Here is a 19,989-nt window from a genome sequence, read left to right as displayed (position 1 = left end):
TGTGCTTCATCCAGTCCAGCATTTTGCATGATGTACTCTGCAAAGAAATTAAGTAAGCAAGGTGACACTATACAGCCTTGATGCACTCCTTTTGGGCTTCCCTGGTAGTTCCCCTGCTAAAGAATCCACCTGCAATGTAGGAGACCCTGGTTCGATTCCTGGGTCAGAAAGATCCCCTGGAGAAGGGATAGGCTATCCACTCCAGTTTTCTTGGGCTTCCCTGGTGGCTCAGCTGGTAAAGAATCTGCCTGCAATGAGGGAGACCTGGGTTCAATCTCTTGGTTGGGAAGACTCCCTGTAGAAGGGAAAAGTTACCCACTCCAGTATTCTGGCCTGGAGAATTCCATGGACTGTGTAGTTGCAAAGAGTCAGACACACCTTTCACTTTCCCAATTTGGAACCAGTCCATTGTTCCAGGTCCTGTTCTAACTATTGCTTCTTGACCTGCATACAGATTTCTCAGGAGGCAGGTAAGGTGGGCTTGTATTCTCATCTCTTTAAGAATGTTCCACAGTTTGTTGTGATCCACACAGTCAAAGGCTTTGGTGTAGTCAGTGAAGCAGAATTAGATGTTTTTCTGGAATTCCCTTGCTTTTTCTATGATCCAGTGGACATTGGCAATTTGCTCTCTAGTTCCTCTGCCTTTTCTAAATCTAACTTGATCATCTGGAATTTCTCGGTTCACATACTGTTGAAGCCTGGCTTGGAGAATTTTGAGCATTACTTTGCTAACCTGTGAAATGAGTGCAATTGTGTGGTAATTTGAACATTCTTTGGCAATGTCTTTCTTTGGTATTGGAATGAAAACTGACCTTTTCCAGTCCTGTGGTCACTGCTGAGTTTTCCAAATTTGCTGGCGTATTGAGTGCAGCACTTTCACAGCATCATCTTTCAGGATTTGAAAGAGCTCAACTGGAATTCCATCACCGCCACTAGCTTTGTTCATAGTGATACTTCCTAAGGTCCACTTGACTTCACATTCCAGGATATCTGGCTCTAGGTGAGTGATCAAACCATCATGGTTATCTGGGTTATCAAGATCTTTTTTGTATAGTTTCTTTTGTGTATTCTTGCCACCTCTTTTTAATATCTTCTGCTTCTGTTGGGTCCATACAATTTCTGTCCCTTACTGTGCTCATTGTTGCATGAAATGTTCCCTTAGTATCTCTAATTTTCTTAAGTGGCAAACCACTTCAGTGTTCTTGCCTTGAGGACCCCATGAACAGTATGGGGTTATTAGAGAATTTGTTTAATAAATCAATTTATAACCCTGCCAGGTGGCTCATCCAATCATGGGATAAATGTTGAAGGTCATTCTCTTTTCACCCTTACTTGTGTGTCTGTCATTGAACCTAAAATTTCATCTAGAGATAAAGTCAGTGATGTAAGCTACAGATCGTTTGTGAAAGGGAGCAGGCCCAAGGGTCCACTCTGGTTCCCATAAGTCAGGGAAATGCCCCTCCCTTTCTTCTCCCCCGAGATGCCCCAGAGGACTCCTGATCTCTTCCCTCTTTGTCTGCACTCAGGAGGACCACAGGAGCCTGGTTCCTCTTCCTTGGAGCCTGGAAGTGAGGCTGGAGCCCTGGGCTTGCTCCTTGCCCACTCCAGCAGGCACCAATCCCTGCTGGCCACTACGATGATGTGCATAAAGCACTGTCTGCTCCTGGCCTCCTCGGTGGCTAGAGGTGACCTCAGAGCCAGCCTAGACAAACATTCACAATAGTGGTCTAGAGCGCCCTGCTCTAGAATCCAGTTTCCTAGCGTTACCGAGTCAAAGCTCACACTGCTCGCCACATGGCAGGCCAAAAAATCTGAGACAAGGTGTTGAGGCAAGGAATATGACTTTATTTGGAAAGCAGGCAGACCAGGAAGATGACAAACTAGTACCTCAAAATAATTATTTAACGGGGTCTGGGTGCCAGTTTCTTTTATAGAACATGGTGCTGGGTTGTGGGGGGCAGGGAGTGGCTGGAAAGTTGAAGAAGTAAAATAAAAATGCCATTAATCTTCAACTGTCTCCTGGAATGGCCAGCCTCAGGGAGGGGATGTGTTAATTTCTTCTTTCCTGTAGCCATCCACAGATGGACAGGGTCCTGAACAAAGACATTTTGGTTTAACATTCAAGCAGAGGTGCAGGGTTTCCTGAGGCAGGCCATTACGTGTAGACAGTATCCTTTTACCGAACAAAAGCAACAGGAAGCAAAGATTAAATTAAAAAAAGTAGAGCCACTGTGGAGTCAAAATTGGCTCTTCCTTGTAACACAAGAGCCCTGGAGTCACCACTTCCAGTGAGAAGTGGAGGCTTTCTATGCTCACAACACAAGGATTTGAAATGTACAACCCCACTCAGTGGTGCAGAATGTGATTGTCTCCCTTTCTCTGTAACTGAATTGCATTAGTCTCTAAAAGCTCCATTTCCCCCTTTAATTTGATCATCATGATTTTTACCTTTATCGGGTTTCTCCAAAGTAACCCAGTCCCTCGGGTTTAAAACAATCATTTTGGTGTAAATGACCAATCAGGATTAAGGTTTACCTTCAAACTCCAGATCTGGCTGTTCTGTCTCAGTGCCCTGCTTTTCTTGGTATAAAAGTGGTGTTACAGGAAAGCTGACCTGAATTGTCCAAGGAGACACATGTGCTGACAAAGCAAGAGGTTTTATTGGGAAAGGGCACCCAGGTGGAGAGCAGTAGGGTAAGGGAACTCAGGAGAACCGCTCTGCCATGTGGCTCGTGGTGTCGGGTTTTATGGTGATGGGATTAGTTTCCGGGTGGTCTTTGGCCAATCATTCTAATTCAGAGTCTTTCCTGGTGGCGCACGCATCGCTCAGCCAAGAGGGATGCCTGCGAGAGGGATTCTGGGAAGTGGACGGACACGCGGTGTCTCCTTTCGACCTTTCCCGAACTATTCCCGTTGGTGGTGGCTTATTAGTTCCTTACTCCTTATCAGGATCTCCTGTCATAAAACAACTCATGCAAATGGTTACTATGGTGCCTGGCCACGGTGGGCAGTTTCAATCAGTGTGCTTCCCCTAACAGTGGGGGCGGGAGTTGGGGAGACTGGGCTGTGTGTGGGGGTGGGAAATTTCTCTCTGTGGCCACCCAATAAAGCACAGGACCTTCATTTAAATTTGAATTCTAGATAGACAACAGTTTTCAAATTATAAATACATCCTAAAAATTCTTATACTAGACAATACATATATTATTTGCCTATACTGCAGAATTATCTGCATAATCTTTATTTGCTAAATCTGGCAATCCTAACTCTCCCTCATGGTGTTCCTCCCAAACCTTTTGGCCATGTCTAGCCACCTTGAATCTAGAAATTAAAGCCGGGTGACCCCTCACCACCCTGTCTGCACAGTGAGCCCTCCTACCTGCTAGGAGGAAGATCACAGGGGCAGGAGGAGCACCAAGGACAGCTGACGCTGGTTGATGTGTCAGGATGAAGGAGGAAAGAGACAGAGCAGACTCCATCTTGAAAGCAGGACTCCGTCTTGGGCTGGACTATGCCCAGTATCTATGGAAATGACATACCAACTGGAAAACCAGACCCCCCGGATGCAAGAGCCCCAGAGCTCGTACCTAGACTCTCCCTCGCCTAAAAGAATACCCTAATTATCTGTGTAACCAAACAGAATCATAAATTCTACTGTGCTTATTGGGGTATGACCACAGGCCTATTGATAATTGTCCACTGTTAACTACCTAAGCTTAAGGCATAAGCAAATAGGCATAGGCATAATCAAAGGATTATCTTTGATTGTATCTTTCTTTTTCTTTGTTCAGACTAGTTTCATGGAATTTGGGGAGGTGGGTTTGGGCACGTACACTTAGGGTATATAAGGTTTTCATGAAGAATCTAAGCTACTCCATTTTTTTAACAGAAAAACTCCATTTTGCAAGGTTCTGGGAAAAGAGCCTTTGGAAATCCCCTGACCTCACCCCACCACCCACGAGCCAATCGGACCCCAGACCAGAATCTCCTGACTTAACGCTCAGGAACTTGTGGTCTACCTAGGTAATAGGGACCAATCAAAAACCAACACACAACCCTTCAAAAGAAAGTGACCAATCAGATGTCCGCCTACCTAGAAATTCTTTTTTTCATGAACACTCCCTATATAAGCAATGTAACCCCAAACCCGGGGCTCCTCCCTATAGCCACTGCGTCTGTAACAGTGGGATCCCCAGCTCGAGCTTGGTAATAAAAACTCTCTTGCTTTTGCATCGGATATTGGCTCCCTGGTGGTCATTGGGAGATTTCGCGACTTGGGCATAACATTCACAAAAATGGATCAGGGTCCTTGGCTAAGAGGAGACTCTGCCTTGGGTCCACCAGTGTAGTAAACTTCATTCTGCTATCTGCATTGTCCTTCTGGGTGAGTTTGTTTCCTGGTATGTGTGGCTACAACAAGGACATGGATCCCCTGCTCAGGGTTCTGTCGAACACTCTTTGATGGCAATCTTTGTGGCTGTGTCCACCTCCTCTGGGAACCATGTCCATCCTGGGCTCACTGAGTGACTGGCTCATCTCTGCACGTTTGGGTGGTGGGCATGGAGGTTGGTGAGCCTCTCCCTAGAGCAGCACAGCACCGTGGCCTGGTGTGGGCAGGTGGCTTTGAGAGAGGTGGTGGGTGGTGAACACCCCATGCCTAAGACACCACAGCTCTTCTGGAAGACCATACTGCCTACTGCCCTGCAGGTTTCTGAGGAGCACGGCAGGGGAGGAGTTCCAAGCCCGGGTGGCTAGTGGGAGAGGGGAACGAGGGGCAAAATCAAGGGGTCCGGGGGAGTTGAGATGAATCCTCACAAGAGGGTAGTGTGAAGTGTCACTGCTGGGGCAGTGCAGGTCAGGAACCACCGCTGTCCACCCCCACCATGCTTGTTGGCTACAGTTTGTCATTTAAGCTCAGGGGCAAGTTCTGAGCTTTTTTTTTTTTTTTTTTTTTAAGATACAGTGACTTTATTTCCATCCTCTTACAGTCTCCATCTGGTAAGTATCCTCATCTCTATAAACACAAAAATATTTCAAGAAAGCATGTTATAAGATAGTATATATAAGCAAAAGTTTCATAGAATTTTATTGACCTTAGTTTATGTCCTCTGAAATCCAAAATTTTAAACCAAACTTTAAAGTTTGAGAAATATCCATTAGCTTTATTTAGCATATGTTACACCTTAACAGTTAAAATAACTCACTTTATTTAAATATTTCATCCACAACACTGTACAATTTCTAAAAATATTATGAAAGTATTTTGCAGTTGTGTCTTTTTTTTTTAGTTTCTTTTTAATGTGGACCATCTTTAAAGTGTTTATTGAATTTGTTTCAATATTGCTTCTGTTTTATGCTTTGGTCTTTTTGGCCTTGAGGCAAGTAAGATCTTAGTTCCCTGACCAGGGAACTTCCCGCCTGTTGAACTGGAAGGCAAAATCTTAACCACTGGATCACCAAGAAAGTCCCTGTAGTTGTGTCTTTATTGTAGAGATCCAATTTATTTAAGAAAATACTTGTCTGCAGTCCTGTCTGGAAACATCAGGAGCTGTCTGATGTGAAGAAAATTTAGAGACAGAGATTACCATATGGAGTCATTATCAGCTGCAGTGACTTGGACAAACAGAATCTAGTATCGCAGTCCTCCCGGCCCCAAGGTGGACAGTCTTGGAGTTGCTCCTCATTCTGGGGCAACCTCGCTTGGCAGGCTCCTGGGGAAGGCTGACCTCCAGGAGAAGTCAGGAGGAGAGCCAGCTTACTGGCTATGACTAGTCAGCTGCTAGCAGTGCTAGAAGCCAGACCTGGCCAATTTTGCGTGTCCATCATCAAGGTCTTTTTCTTTAAAAAAATATTTATTTATTTTTAGCTGTGTTGGGTCTTAGCTGTGGCATGCAGGATCTTTGTTTCAGTATGTGGGATCTTTCATTTAGGCTCACCTGGGCTCCATAGCTGTTGCATGGGGCTTAAGTTGCTCCCCTGCATGTGGGATCTTAGTTCCCCAACCAGGGATCGAATCTGAGTCCTCTGCTTTGGAAAGTGGATTCTTAATCACTGGATCACGGGGGAAGCTCCTGTCATCAAAATCTTGTCCTTGATGCCCCTTCACCATCTCCGACATAGATTTCAGCAGCTGACTTTGAAACTCCAAAGCTGAGGGCTATTCACTGGGGACCCAGCTGAGTGAGGTGATCAGGTCTGAAGGAATCACCAGGTCTCATGGCTCCTTCATTTGTTTCATATGTTGACTGAGTGTCTGGTGTGGGCTAATCCAGTGCCAGGGACCACCATAGTATTTGCACAACAGCATTCTAGCAACATTGTTCACCACAGCCTAAAGAGGAGAGCAATCTATGTCCATTGATGGATGAATGGATACACAATTCATCCATGGCAGAATATTATTCAGCCTTAAAAAGGAAGAGAATTCTTTCAGATGCTATAGTATAAATGAAGTTTGAGGGCATTATGCTCAGTGAAGTAAGCCAGTTGCTTGCTGTACGGTTCTGCTTATGTGGAGGTCCCTTGAGTGGTCAAGTCTGCAGAGACAGAAAGTAGGGTGGTGGATGCCGGGGACTGGGGGAGGGAGAATAGGGAGTCAGTGTTTAATGGGGACAGAATTGCAGCTTTGAAAGATGAAAAAGTTCTGGATGGGGTAGTGATGTTCACACACAATGCAAATGTTCTTAATGCTACTGAACTGTACAATCAAGAACAGTTGAGATGGTAAATGTTATGTATATTCTACCACAATTAAACAAAAGAAAACAAAAACTGGCATGATCATTATGTTTGTGGTAATATCACCTTGTCTCCCCTACGCAGGTGTGCCTGTGCATTCATGCTCTGTTGCTCAGCTGCTCAGCTGTGTCCAACTCTTTGTGACCCCACAGACTGTAGCCTGTCAGGTTCCTCTGTCCATGGGATTTTCCAGGCAAGAATACTGGAGTGGGTTGCTATTTCCTACTCCAGCAGGTGTGCACAGAGCTTTGCATTTTATTTCCCCTATAATTTTGTCTATTTTCAAGCATTCAGCGATGAGTCATTGTATAAAGAAATAAATTGTTGGTAATATTTTGTGAGGTCATTTGGGAACCTCCTCTGTGTCTTGGTTTAAAAGTTTTGTGCTTAAGAGTTTGTGAAAGTCATATGGGTCAGCTTGGGCAACAGCTGAAGGCTCTCTTCCTGAATATAGCAGCTGGAAGAAAAAAGAAAAATCAGTGAGAAGATTCTGTGGTCGCCTCAAGTGCCACAGTTTCCAGCATTCCCTGAATACTGGCGTCTTTGGCCAGTGGGGATGAGAGAAGGCAGAGTGGGAGGGGTTGAAGTTCCAGACCCCACTCCCTAGAACCCAGATTTCCCTGTCCCAGCCCTCATTCTCAGCAAAAGGCTAATACTCTGCCACAAATGCACCCTCCATCCTTTAAAGCAAAATCAAGCTGTGATGTTGCTTCTGTTCCTTATTGATGTGGCAAGAGATATGTTCATTTCACATCAGAAAGGGACATTTGTTAAGGGACACCAAGGTGTACAATCCTTCCCCAACCCATGACCCATACAGCCTTCTGTGAGGCAATTTGAAAATGCACAACTGGTCATACACCTTACACACACATGCACACACGCAGTACATGCTCACTTAATTTTCTCCAGTAAAATTAGCATTCGAACTGTGACAATTTAGAGACGGGAGGGGGCCACTCTTTACACTTATGCCAAGTCCACAGATGCCCACCAGGACTGTCTTGGGCACACCTGGGATCCTTCCACCAAGAGGATTCATCGTGGTCTGGTTTCTTCCTTTTTCTCAGAAGATCTTGTCACCTCTGTCCTCTTCATCTGCATCCCAGCCACACCGGTCTTCTCTCACCTCAGGACCTTTACACATCCTCTTCTGTGATCTGAGATACCCTGTCTGTCCTGGCTCATTTCTGCAGATCTTTTGGATCTCAGCTTGCATTGTTGCTGCCCCTCCATCTCCCACATTTTATACTATCTTGAGGGACTTGCATTATTTTCTTCCTAGCGCATATCAGAGTTGGTAATTACATATTTGTTTCTGTGATTATTCGTTAAGTATAGGCCTTCTCCTCCAGACTGTAGGCTCCATGCAGACAAGACACAAGTGGTCATTTTTACCTTAGTGGTCTGGCATGTGCTGCCACTGGATATTTGCTGAATGTGTGAATGACTCTGTCTCAACACCTTTATTTTATAGGTGGAGAAGGGAAGGCCCAGAGAGAAGGGGATTAAGTCCCTCCAGTCTGATCAGCATCATATCCTGAGGTCCAGAAGTCTTTCTCCTCTGACCCACAGCCCCCCATCACGGTTAGGTTCTCCCTGCCTAAGCGTGGACCCCTTACAGACTGAGTGAGAATCTATACGCCTTCCCTGGAGAGCACTAAACCTGCCGGCTGTTGCCTTGCAGAGAGCAGAGTGGCAGCCCCCCTGCATAGCCCTCTGCCTTCTACCCAGGTTTTGTGTAGGGGGTTAAGAAACATGTCCCCTTTTTTCCAGGATGTGCCAGGAGATGGTAGACCCTCACTGAGGCCCCATCTCTGGTGACAGGATTTTTGCTCATTTCCAGCCCGGAGTACAGGAGTGATGATGACAAGGCATATTTTGGTTTCTCTGAGAACGGACTTTAATGGCATCGCCAAGCCCTGATTCAGCGCCTTCAATCCCTGTGAAAGAACCTAACCTCCAGGACATCCCATCAAACAAGCTCAGAATAGCAAGAGGGGTTAATGAGCCCATGAATTAGAATTTATCTTGGTGAAATGAAAGGCAAAATGATGGCAGAGTTGAAAAAGGCCATTAGAGGGAACATGAAGAGAAGAAAATAACATCAGCTCCGCCTCCCCGGCTAAATTCCCTGGAGCATCCCTGATACACTGCCCTCAGGATGTCCGAATGGGGCCCAGCAGGCGCCTCGCCGATTTCTCAGTGGGCGGCAGCAACAATGACTCATTTTGGGAGAGAAGTGATTTCTCTCTCCATCCACCACACTGAATTTGTCAGTTTAAAAAAGTGAACATTTCTTCTTGCTATTTGCTAGTTTTTAGCTGATTCTTCTCTCTCTCTCTTTTTTAGGTAGCTGTACGAGCTCGCCCATTTTGGTAACAAGTGATAGAATTCTAACTCAAACTTCCTTAAGTGAAACATAAAACCTATAAATATGAGATGAATTTCTCGTGGACTGCAGGAATGTCTGGGTTTCCTGTCTTCTCGCTCATCTCTGCTTCCCTCCTCTGATCATTGATTTTCCTGTGGGTGGCAGGAGCCAGGGTAAGATGTTTCATTTCAGCCTTGCCCAAGACGGCAAAGCCCGCCCACTGCCGCCTGCTGCCGCCGCCTGCAGAAGTGTTGGCTGACTCAGGCCTCCAAGGAGACTGAGATGATTTCATGCTGGCAAAGCTGCCTCTGTTTACAAATCCTTCACAGTCTCCCAGTGACCTGGCAGGGGAACAAAACTTCTATGGTGCTGTGGAGTCCTGCATGGATAGGACTCTGTGTTGATCCCACAAGCTTGATCCCATCTTCAACCCCTGGGCCCTCACCTTGGCTCGCTGTAACCATCTTAAAACCCCTTGATTTGCAAGTTCGTGTGCTGGGACAGGTCAGAGCACTCTAGTTATTGGGAATGGGGTGTTAAAGTGAGTTTTGAAAACCTGATGACCTCGGAGAGGGCTTTCACTTGTACGGTATGTGCATGTGTGCTAAGTCACTTAGGTTGTGTCTGACTCTTTGCGATCCCATGGGCCTGCCAGGCTCCATGGTCCATGGGATTCTCCAGGAAGAATACTAGAGTGGGTAGCCATTCCTCCTCCAAGGGTTCTTCCTGTTCCAGGGATTGAACCCAGCTCTCCTGCAGCTCCTGCCTTGCAGGTGAATTCTTTCCCTTTGAGCCACCAGGGAAGCCACATTCCCCCAACTTGTACAGTATTTGTTTATAAATACTAGACAACAGTTCTGATCATCCGTCTCCCATCATAGCCCAGAGACTCCTACTTGCGCCATGGTCCAGACTCAGTGATTATGGAGTGGCTGAAACCGTTCCCTCCATGGGCTCCATAACGCCTCATCCACTTAGGGCAACTCCGACACTGTGTCCTATGGCCTGTGGGGCCCTACATGGCCTGGCCCCTCCTTGCCTTATTTATTCAGTGCCCATTTCCCCCTGTTAATTCTGCTTCAGCCTCTCTGACCTTCCTGTTGTTCTTTGAACACTCTGGGCTCACTCCTACCTTAGGGCCTTTGCACTTGCTGTTCCACCTGTATGAAAACTATGCCCACATGCTTTGTCCTTTTGGTCTTACGTCTAGCATCACCTCCTCAAGAGGCCTTCCCTAATGCAGTCTTCTCACACCAACTCTCTCTCACGTCACCCTCTTTAATTTTCTTCATTGTACTTGTCACTGTCTGAAATTATTTGCCTGTCTGTTTGGAATGTAATTTCTGAGCCCACTGATTACGGAACTTGCTCTGAATCCCAGCATCATAGCTTCCTGTGTGAACTTGGGAGAGTGGATTGGCCTCTCTGTACCTCGGTCTTTCATTTACCAATTAGGGTTAATGAGAGCACCTACCACAGTTGTTACGAAGTCAAGTAACACAGGCAAAATTTTTATAATAGTGTCCGGTTCATAATAAGTCCTAATCCTATGAGTGAAGGCTTGAGTGCTAGGTAAGCCTTTACTCACACGATTGCTCCATCTGCTGCCCCCCTGCTGCTGCTCCCGTTACCATTGTCAGCATCCCCATCTTCGTCATCTTCAGCACCATCACACCCATCACCATCATCACTATCGTCATCCCCTTCATCACCATCACCACCATCATCACCAACATAGTTATTCCATCACAAGAATATAAACTCAGTTGAATAGAAGCTGAATTGTTTGTTCATTCTTCACAGGGTCTAGAACAGTGCTTGACATGCAGTAGGCATGTAAGAATTTATTGAATGAATGTGGAGTTATTAAATGAACACATGTGCAAGTACTCCTGTTGACATGGAATTCTTCTGCAAAGCTGACATTACGTGGAATAGACTGCTGATTGCTGGAGTGTGGGAGAACAGGGTCAAAAATAAAAACCACCCTCCCACTCACTCTGGATGCTCTTCTAGCCTTGCCTGACTCCCAGCACCTCTGAATCACAGGGGCTCCATGCTGCCTCATTGATTAAATGTCCAGGCCCATTCAGTGATGGATTTTGCATCAATTCCATCCCGCCCTTGGGAGCAGACCTGGGCAGGAAAGCTCTCTTAAATAAAGACATTTAATGATAGGTTTGTGACCCTGTGTGAAGGGAGGCAGGGTAGGGAACTCCCTTTTCATTAGCTGAGGCCAGAAGAAGCCAGGTGGGAGGAGGAAAGCGGGCTGGAGCCTACACTGTTCTCTGAATCAGAGGAGCTTAGCTCACAAAGCTGCCTGCGAGTCATCTGGGCAGAGGGTATTAGAGTGACTTGTAGTGAGGTGTCCTGAGGCTGCTACAAAGAAGATGGGAAACTTCTACTTGACTTTGCAGCCTGTCTGCCTGAAGGCTGCAAGGGAGAAAGGGATGGAGCGGCTTTGGGGCAGCCATCCGAGAGTGCCTGGCAAAGGGAGGGAATTCAGATGCTTGTTCATAAGATTCAGCTCAATGGGTTGCAATAAGAATTCAGGTTCTATAACACTAGTTGTATTCTACTAATCCAGAAAAAAGAAAATAAGAGAAATAAGTTTCATTCATGTGTGCTATCAAATTGCATCGTTACAAAATGCTCTTTTTTCCTCCTAGATACTTAAATTGCTAATACTCTTGCACAATTTATAGACCAACACCTGAGGTGGTTTCCCCCTCATTCTTCTCTTCTGTGTATTACAGAAATCTAAAGCCCTCTCCAAGACTCCATATATCCCCTTGGGAAATGGTCTCCTTTGACACCAAGCTGCCTCCACAGCACATAATTCCTCATCCCATATGACCCGTGTCTATTCTGTTAATAAATGCCTAGAGCTGGGACCCAGCCTTCATCCTTATTTTCCATGAAAGAAAGATAGGAAGGAAGGGAGTGAGGAAGGAAAGAGGGGTTTGCACAGATCACTCAGCATGTTCCAACGACTGCAGGACCCCTGGCCCAGCCTTTCCTCCTTCTGGATGCTCCTTCCATCTCCTGGCTGGGTCCTCCCATCTCCTGGCTGATGATCAATTTGCAAAGTTATCAGAAAAGACTCCACTTAAAGTTTAATGAATTAACCTGTAGGATATTTTCTTCTTTCTGGTCCATACCCCTTTCTCCATTACGTCAACACTGGTTTTACAGCTTTTTAGGGAAAAGTTGATGCTGTGGAATGATTGAGTCACAAATCGTGTTTTGACTTTGGTAGACTCACAGCATAGACTTGGAGGGCTATTGGGTTCATTTTTGTCATCTCCAAATAAGACAACAGTGGCCAGTCTAGACAGTGGTAAGATGAGGTTTGGACAGGAAGCAGGAGAAGAGGGCCTGGAACTGACCCTGTGTTGGTTGAATGAGGTGGGAAGATCTGAGACTACAAGGGGACTTTGCTTTCTTTCCAGGTGGAGCTTTGGAGGCGGGAAGTCTCCTGGGCTCTCTGCCTGCAGAGGGGGGCTATGTCAATGACGATAGCTGCACGGGATCCCCCACATTCCCAGAGTGTCAGAGAAAATTACTTCTGTGGCACCAAGGGTGTCTTGGCTGGGGGAGGACGATAGAGACTGACATGGGCACCACAGTCAAGATGGTGAGTCTGAAGCAGTTACCACATGGACCACAGTGAGAACCAAGGAGAACAAGGGAGAGCATGGCCTCAGTCATCATGACCCCATGAAACTGGGCAGACAACATCAGGTTCCAGACCCCACACCCACCCTCCATTGCCTGGGCCCCATGAAGACCCTCCCCTCCAACAACTTGAGGATGGAGTTGACGAGGGAGACTCTGAGCTGGTCATGCTCCATTCGCTGGCCTCTCAGCTCTGCTCTCTTATGGACTGTAACCCTCAGATGCCGTTAGCATCCTCCTCCATTGAGTCTGGCCAAAAGGGCGGCCCAAGGCGGAGGCTGAGAGGCAGGAGGAGGGGGAAGCAGAGAAACTTCTCCCTCATCCCTCCCTGCCGTGTCTGTGGTTCTGGCAGTCCTTCAGGGCCACTACCCTCCCTGGGTTCTGTGACAATCTCTCCTCCCAGGCCAAAGGGAGAGGGTGACCGCCTGCCCTGGCTAGCCCCTCATGTGTAGCCTCCCTGGTGGGTCCCTTGTCCTCTGCCCACAGCTCTGAGAACAAGCTCTTTATGAGACCACACTGTGAATGCCCTGAGCTGGATCCTCTTCCGTCAGGACTCTGAAAGTCTGAACTGGCTGAGATGCACTCATTGACCAAGGTGGCATTTCTCACCCCATGGGGAAATGGAGGCTCAGGCAGGGACAACGGGGAGACTCCCAGGCACACAGGGCTCCCTTGGTGCACCCCTGAATATGCGGTCTGGGGTCACATCTGCTCCAGTTCCCAAGGCCTCCTTTGCACCCAAAGCTACCCCTCTCCTCCTAGAAGCGGCTGCCTGAACCCGCAAACTCAGAATTCCCAGGGACACACTGTGACTGACAGACACTCACAATGAAAACTTGCAGAGCTCATGTAAAGCTGAGTCGATGTGAAGAATCTTCCAGAACAGAGCAGTCCTGGCCCGGGCTGTCTGCCCTTGCTTGGACATTCCCTAGAGTTAGAGGATGTAAACACCACTAGCACTGTGGAAAGTAGTGGACGGGACTCCGGGAGTCTTTCTAGCCAAGTATTTAGAGCAAAGGTTTAGGGAGTAGGGAATAAAACTCCGTATTAAAGTCTCTTGGACTTCCCCGGCAGTCCAGTGGTTTAAGACTTCATCTTCCAATGGCAGGGGCTGTGGGTTCGAACCCTGGTTGGGGAGCTAAGATGCCACATGCCTTGCAGCCAAAAACCCAAAACATAAAGCAAAAGCAATATTGTAACAAATTCAATAAAGACTAAAGAAATGGCCCACATTTAAAAAATCTTTAAAAAATAATTTAAAAAATTGTTTCCTTTGTACTAGTTTTTTATTCCCTTGCCAAGTCATTTCTGATATAACTGGTCTGCAACCCATAGCTGAGAATCAAGCCCCTGACTCATGGAAGGGTCCCCAACCTGGACAGCTGCTGGGTCTCCCCTTCTTTGGACAGAGGGGCTGGCTTTGCAGAGCTCCCAGCAAGAGGCGTTTATCACTCAGGTCATTAGGAGGAAGCGGTGTCCTTGGGTAATATTTATATGGTAAACATCCTGGGAATTTATAAGTGGCAAAGACAGCTATCATCACAGTAATTTTCCTCACGCCATCATAATAGCTTGAAGCGTTAAATAGCCTTGTAAAAGTCACAGCTCTTCTTAGGAAGGACAGTGTCCTTATGGAAGAATGCTTTAGAATCAGAGCATACATGATCTACTGAGGAAGGCAGCCTGGGCTTCCTTTCTGTTGTAAATTACTTGGCCTGACAGCATGTCCAAGTATTGAATTATTAAGTAGAGAAATGTTGGCCCCGTTTAATACAGTTCCTGTAAACCAGGTGTTGGAGAAAAGGTCACAAAGGAAACTCTCATATAAAGATGAGGGGAAACCTAGGACCAAGATCCAAATGGCCAAATGCTGCAGAAGAATCAGTCCCTGCTGATGAAAGATAGGAAACAGGGCAGAGTGGAGAACATGATTGCCCTGACTTACTAGAGGAGCTTTCCCCCAGGCTGGAGTATGGTCCCTACTGTGAAGTTTGCAAACATGGAGGGACAGCTTCTCAAAGCAGCTAGTGAAAGCAGATGCCCATCCTAGGGTCAGCATGTGGAAACACTCTGCTTACTCCATTCTGGCCCTGAATAAAGGACCTCCAGCCGCCCTGAATCTGCTTGAAATGCAGGAGACCTGGGTTCAATCTCTGGTTCAGGAAGATTCTCTGGAGAAGGGAACGGCAACCCACTCCAGTATTCTTGCTTGGAAAATCCCATGGACAGAGGAGCCTGACAGATTGCAGTCCACGGGGTTGCAAAGAGTCAGAAACTGAGCGATTAACACGACTTCTACTAGCCTCCTGGATCGGCTTGGACCTCTCCAGGGTGCTGAAAACTTCCAGCCTGTTGTTTCCAGTGACTGAGATGTTGCATGAGTCCTGTAGTCACCTCTATACTGGACTGGATATCTCCTCAGTTCTCCTGGTGTGTCTTCACTAGCCAGGGGTGGTCTCCCTTGTTCCTGTGCCGTGTCTACACTGACTGCACCCACTCCCTGCACTGACCCAGGATTCTTGTTATCCTGCTTTACACACTTGGTTAGCTCCCTATTTCCTCTGGTGAGTCTACACAGGCCTGGGAAATTTTCCCAGACCTTTGCTGTGTTTGCTCTGACCTAGAATGTTTTCCAAGTGTCTATACTGCTTGAGATTATCCCCTCATTATCCTGCTGTGTCTACAACGAACTAGGATCTTCCCCAGTTCCCCTCAAATGTCTGCAGTGATCGGGCACGTGTTTGTTAGTTGCTCTCCTGTGTCTACACTGACCTAGATTATCTCCCAAATTCCTCTGGCAGGGGAATTCTGGTCTGGGATTTCTTATTAGTTCCTCTCTGTTTCTAGAGTGACCTGGGATGACTCACCAGCGCCCCAGGTGTGTCTGCACTGGCTTTGTTGTCTTCTTAGTTATCCTGTTGTATCTGCACTGAGCTGGCAGTGTCTCCCCAGCTCCCCTGGTCTTGCCTTGGCTATGTGAGCTCAGTCAAGGTTTGATGGAGAAACACAGCCTGGAGGAGGGGCTCAGTGCCCCTCTGTGAACATAGGCCCCCGTCCTCAGTCAGGGGCACCAGCTCCTGGTCTTGAAGCATCAATGCAGAACTCTTTCCTCATCTGTCACTCTATTCCAGACAAAATCTCTTAGTCAGTCAGCTTTATGAGCCACCCTTTATCATGCATTGATCTGTCCAGTCTGAGGCTGGGCCTTCTATGCTCAAGCTTGTTAAACAAGCACAGGGTCTCTGGGTTAGGAGCTCATTCACAGTGGAGGCAGTGTTGCTGGAGGAGAAGATGGAGTTCCTCTTCCTAGAATAGACCCCATTTCTCCATGAAGGAACTTTCAGGGTGCAGCCAGGAGGGGATCAGGCAGCTTTCCACAGTCAAGGCCTCTGAGGACCCCCTGGGCAGTGACCCCCTCCCCGGTGAGAACCCAGAAGAGCTGCCCCAGGGGTCTGACCCCAAGGACTTCACAGGTGTAGCAGCCCTGGCCCATGTGGCACCTGACTGGGAGATGGATGGGGCCCTTGCTTTCACCCTCAGACCATTTCTCTGCCTGCAGGATGGAGCTGACTTGTCTCCAGAGAACAGAGTTGGACCTGCTTCTGCACCCACAGCTCCCTGTCTTCTGTTCCCCTGGTGCACTCAGGGCCAGTTGTGGGGCAGGAAGCAAATTTCATCCACTGTTCACACCTGCATGAGTCACCAGGTGAGTGGCTTTGCAGGAAATACAGCCCTGAGTGTGGGTCTGAGCCTCCTGGGGGCCCTTCAAACCCTACTTACTCCGGGCATCACCTGAGTTGTGCCCAGGGATGAAGGGCAGGTGGGTTTCCTGCTCTGTGGCTGTCACTGCAGATTTGAGCTGCAGAAGGGGCAGTTTGTACTCCAGACAGGAATAATGGAGCTCCTTTGTGAGCAGGCCTCCTGCCTCCAGCCCAGCCCGAGATTGGAACCACAAGATGACTGGCTCCCTAAACCCCAGTGCCCATGGGCTCCATGTCAAGGATCAGTAGAGACCAGACTGCAGGTGAGGATTCACTCTTTCCTGCATCATAAATGTTGACGCAGCAGTTGGAGGCCTGGAGCATGCAAAACGCAAACACACCATCTGGCAGAATCTTCTTTCCCCTCTAACCCCCATCTGTCAAAGGGGCCCTAACACCTGACTTGAGGGGGCGGTGGGATGTTTGCTTTGTCCCTGAGGCTGCAGGAGGGAAGTGGGGGAGGTCTGCAGGGAGAGGCAGCACCTGGAGCAGGAGTCCTGAGATACCTCCCTGTTCAGAGGGAACAGCTGGGAGGCGGTATACAGGGGCTCTGCTGGGGGCCAAAATTCAGGACAGGGAGGAATCTGGGGGTAGAGGATGGAGAAGAGCCACCTGCAGAGCTGGGCTGCATTGATAGCTGAGGATGGCTGACCTGGGCCCACAGGGAAGGTGTTTCTCACAATCCCATGAAGGGGCTGCTTGCTTCACCGGGGGTGAGGTCCCTGCTACTGGGAAGGTTCAAGCATGTCAGACTTTTAGCTTCTCCCTGCAGAATCAGACTCTGGGAGAGTCAGATCTGGTCTGGGGTGGGGCCTGAGAACCCCTTTACCTCTGCAGCTGCTCCCGGTGTCCTGATTCCTGGGGTCTGAGAGCCCAGGCTTGGGACTGGCCTTGGACTCTGCTCCATGCAGATGTAGCTCTGGGGCAGGATCTCCATCACAGTGCTGAGAACAGCTCCAGCTCCCGGCAGATTCTCAAACAAGGAGGTCAGTGCCCCCTTCCCCTCTGCAGCACCAGGGCTATGAGACAAGAACCCTAATCCTGGGGACACTGAGCGTCCAGACTGTGGAGATGAGCCCTGGACACTGACAACCCCATCAGGAAGCCTCAGGAGGCGGCGGCGCTCGAAGTCTGGTCCCAGCCCATGGTGTCCTCCTGCAGGAGGGGTCTTCCCACTGTGACCACTAAGGATACACTGAGTGAGTCTCCCCTCCCTGAACAGTCGGCAGGTGGTCTTGCTTTGAAATCAAACTCAAGGTGGGAGCAGCATCCACATTGGGTGCTGTATGTGGAGTGATTGTCAGATATAAGGTTTGTTTCTGATTCAGGACCCAAGTCAACTCTGAGCTCCCTGTTCCTCTGTGTACACTTGGGGGTCAGAAGAGGAAGTCCAGGGAAATGCATTTATGAGGCAGGGCCCTCAGCATCACCCTCCATGAGGACAGGACCTGGATGGGAAGGGATCTGGGCTGAGCAGCTCTCAGGTGGGAGCAGGATGCCTGCTCAAGAAGCTGACTCTCCTGCCCTTGCTGCTGAGCCAGTGGGCAGAGATGCAGAGGTGACCAGACACACCCAGTCCTAGCAGGGGCCCTGCCAGGAGCAGATCCATCCTCCAGGGGGAAACTGTGCTTTGCTGGATCCCCTAGATTCCCACAGGAAGTGACCCCAGAACCCAATCTCTGCTGATCACAGTGACATCAGCACAGGGCACAGAAGGTGGGTTGACCTATGGGCTCAGGTGACCAGGCCAGGTTTTCTCCTGCTTGTGATTAGACCCATCAGGGGTGGGGAGCAAGCCTCAGGGAGCCTGGGGGAGGGGCTCTGTCTCAGATGAAGTTCCCAGATCACCCTGGAGCATATGATGGATCCCCAGGTAGCCATGACCTGGACCCTCAAAGTGCTCTTGGACCTGATGCCCAAGGAACTCACTCTCCAGGGCGTGCAGAGTGTTTCTCACCTGCGTCCTGCCTGGCACTGCCCAAGACAGCTTCTGCCTTGGGGTGGGGGACTGACTTGCACTTTGCAGACAAGACCCAGGTGGCTGAGTGATCTCAGTTTAAATAATTCAGTAGGAAGCATGGAGATTAAGCAGGAGATATTTCTGCTTAAGGACAACACATTACAAACTTATGGGTTATTTATTCCTTTAATTTTGCCTCTAATGCAACCATAAATTTACATTATTAGATTTTTCATGAATATTAATTTCTAAAAGAAAATTCATGGTGGTTCTGGTTTTCCAGTGAAAGGGGAGGGAGGGAAGGAGACTGCATTACTCAGGCTCTGAGGGCAGGTCCTGGACTCTCAGGCCCCCAGTGCAGGAGAACCCGCTGTGGGGTCTTCCTGCAAAGGGGCAGCCGCCCCCAAACCCAGGAATGAGCAGGAGGCAGGAAGCAGGCAGAGCTGAGGGTATAGACACACCCCTCAAGTCAAGCCTGGTTTCATGGAAGAAGTTTGCTTCTGCAGAGGGGCTGGCTTCGTGGTATTCAGGGTGCAGGTGTGGCAGGCAGGGGTGGGGCAGACTGGGTGCAGGAAGAGTGAGGGGCAGAGATACCATATCTTCTCTGCCCTGGACATTTCACTCTTCCCTTCTTTTAGCTCCCACATTCACTCTGCCCTGCTCTGTCTGAGAGGCTGACCTCTGACCTCCATCTGCGGGTTTGGACATCAGGGGTGCCAGCAGGAGAGCAGAGGGAAGGAGGAGGGGAGGCGGACATTTATTCCCACCCCTCTCTGCTCGGGGCTCTGGACTCAGGCAGGTTCCCCCTGCCCCCAACATACACACCTGTACATACACAACACACACACACATACTCAACATAAACACCATGCAGCCAGGCTCTGCTGACGTGAAGTCCAGGAGCTTGGGGACCCAGGAAGACAGACATGCTATGTAGAAGATGCAGGGTGAGGAGGGATGACTGGGAGGTGGCGGAGGATCAGGGAGTCTCCCCCGAGGAGGGGACATTTGTGTTGAGAATGCCTGTGATGGCTCAGTGGGCAGCTGAGCTGTGGATTGTAATTTAATCATTTACTTCCTGCAAACTGGAAGTCAGGAACTGTCCACCCAGATTAGATATTTGTGGGGCTGGAAGTTTTTAGCTGCCTTCTGCCAGCAGCCCAGCCCCCCTCAGATTGTGAGTTATGAGCAGCCAGGACCCCAAAGGGCTTCTTGAACATCTGTCTTCCAAGCCAGTGCCTCTCAGAAGCACCCAAGGAGCTTGTTAAACCATGGACTCTGGTTCAGGTGGAGCAGGTTGAGTTTATATTTCTGTTGTGATCTACCCACCCCATCTTTTGTCCCCTGAGTTCCTCAGTGGGGTTCATCCTTGTCCTGTCCATGGAGTCGGGGCTCCTGCCGGCCCCTGAAGACTGTTTCCTCTTCAGGTTCCTTCTGCTTCCTGTTTACAGAGCAGTCCCACATGGTGTCTGGCTTGA

General features: G+C 48.6%; 1 pseudogene; it reads left to right on the top strand.

Moving 5' to 3' along the window:
* The window catches only part of LOC102174146, a 32,424-nt pseudogene extending 21,542 nt beyond the window's left edge, over positions 1-10,882 (top strand).

The sequence above is a fragment of the Capra hircus genome, chromosome 17 (genome assembly GCF_001704415.2).
Source record: "Capra hircus breed San Clemente chromosome 17, ASM170441v1, whole genome shotgun sequence".
Lineage (NCBI taxonomy): Eukaryota > Metazoa > Chordata > Mammalia > Artiodactyla > Bovidae > Capra > Capra hircus.
This window is presented reverse-complemented; position numbering and strand designations above follow the sequence as displayed.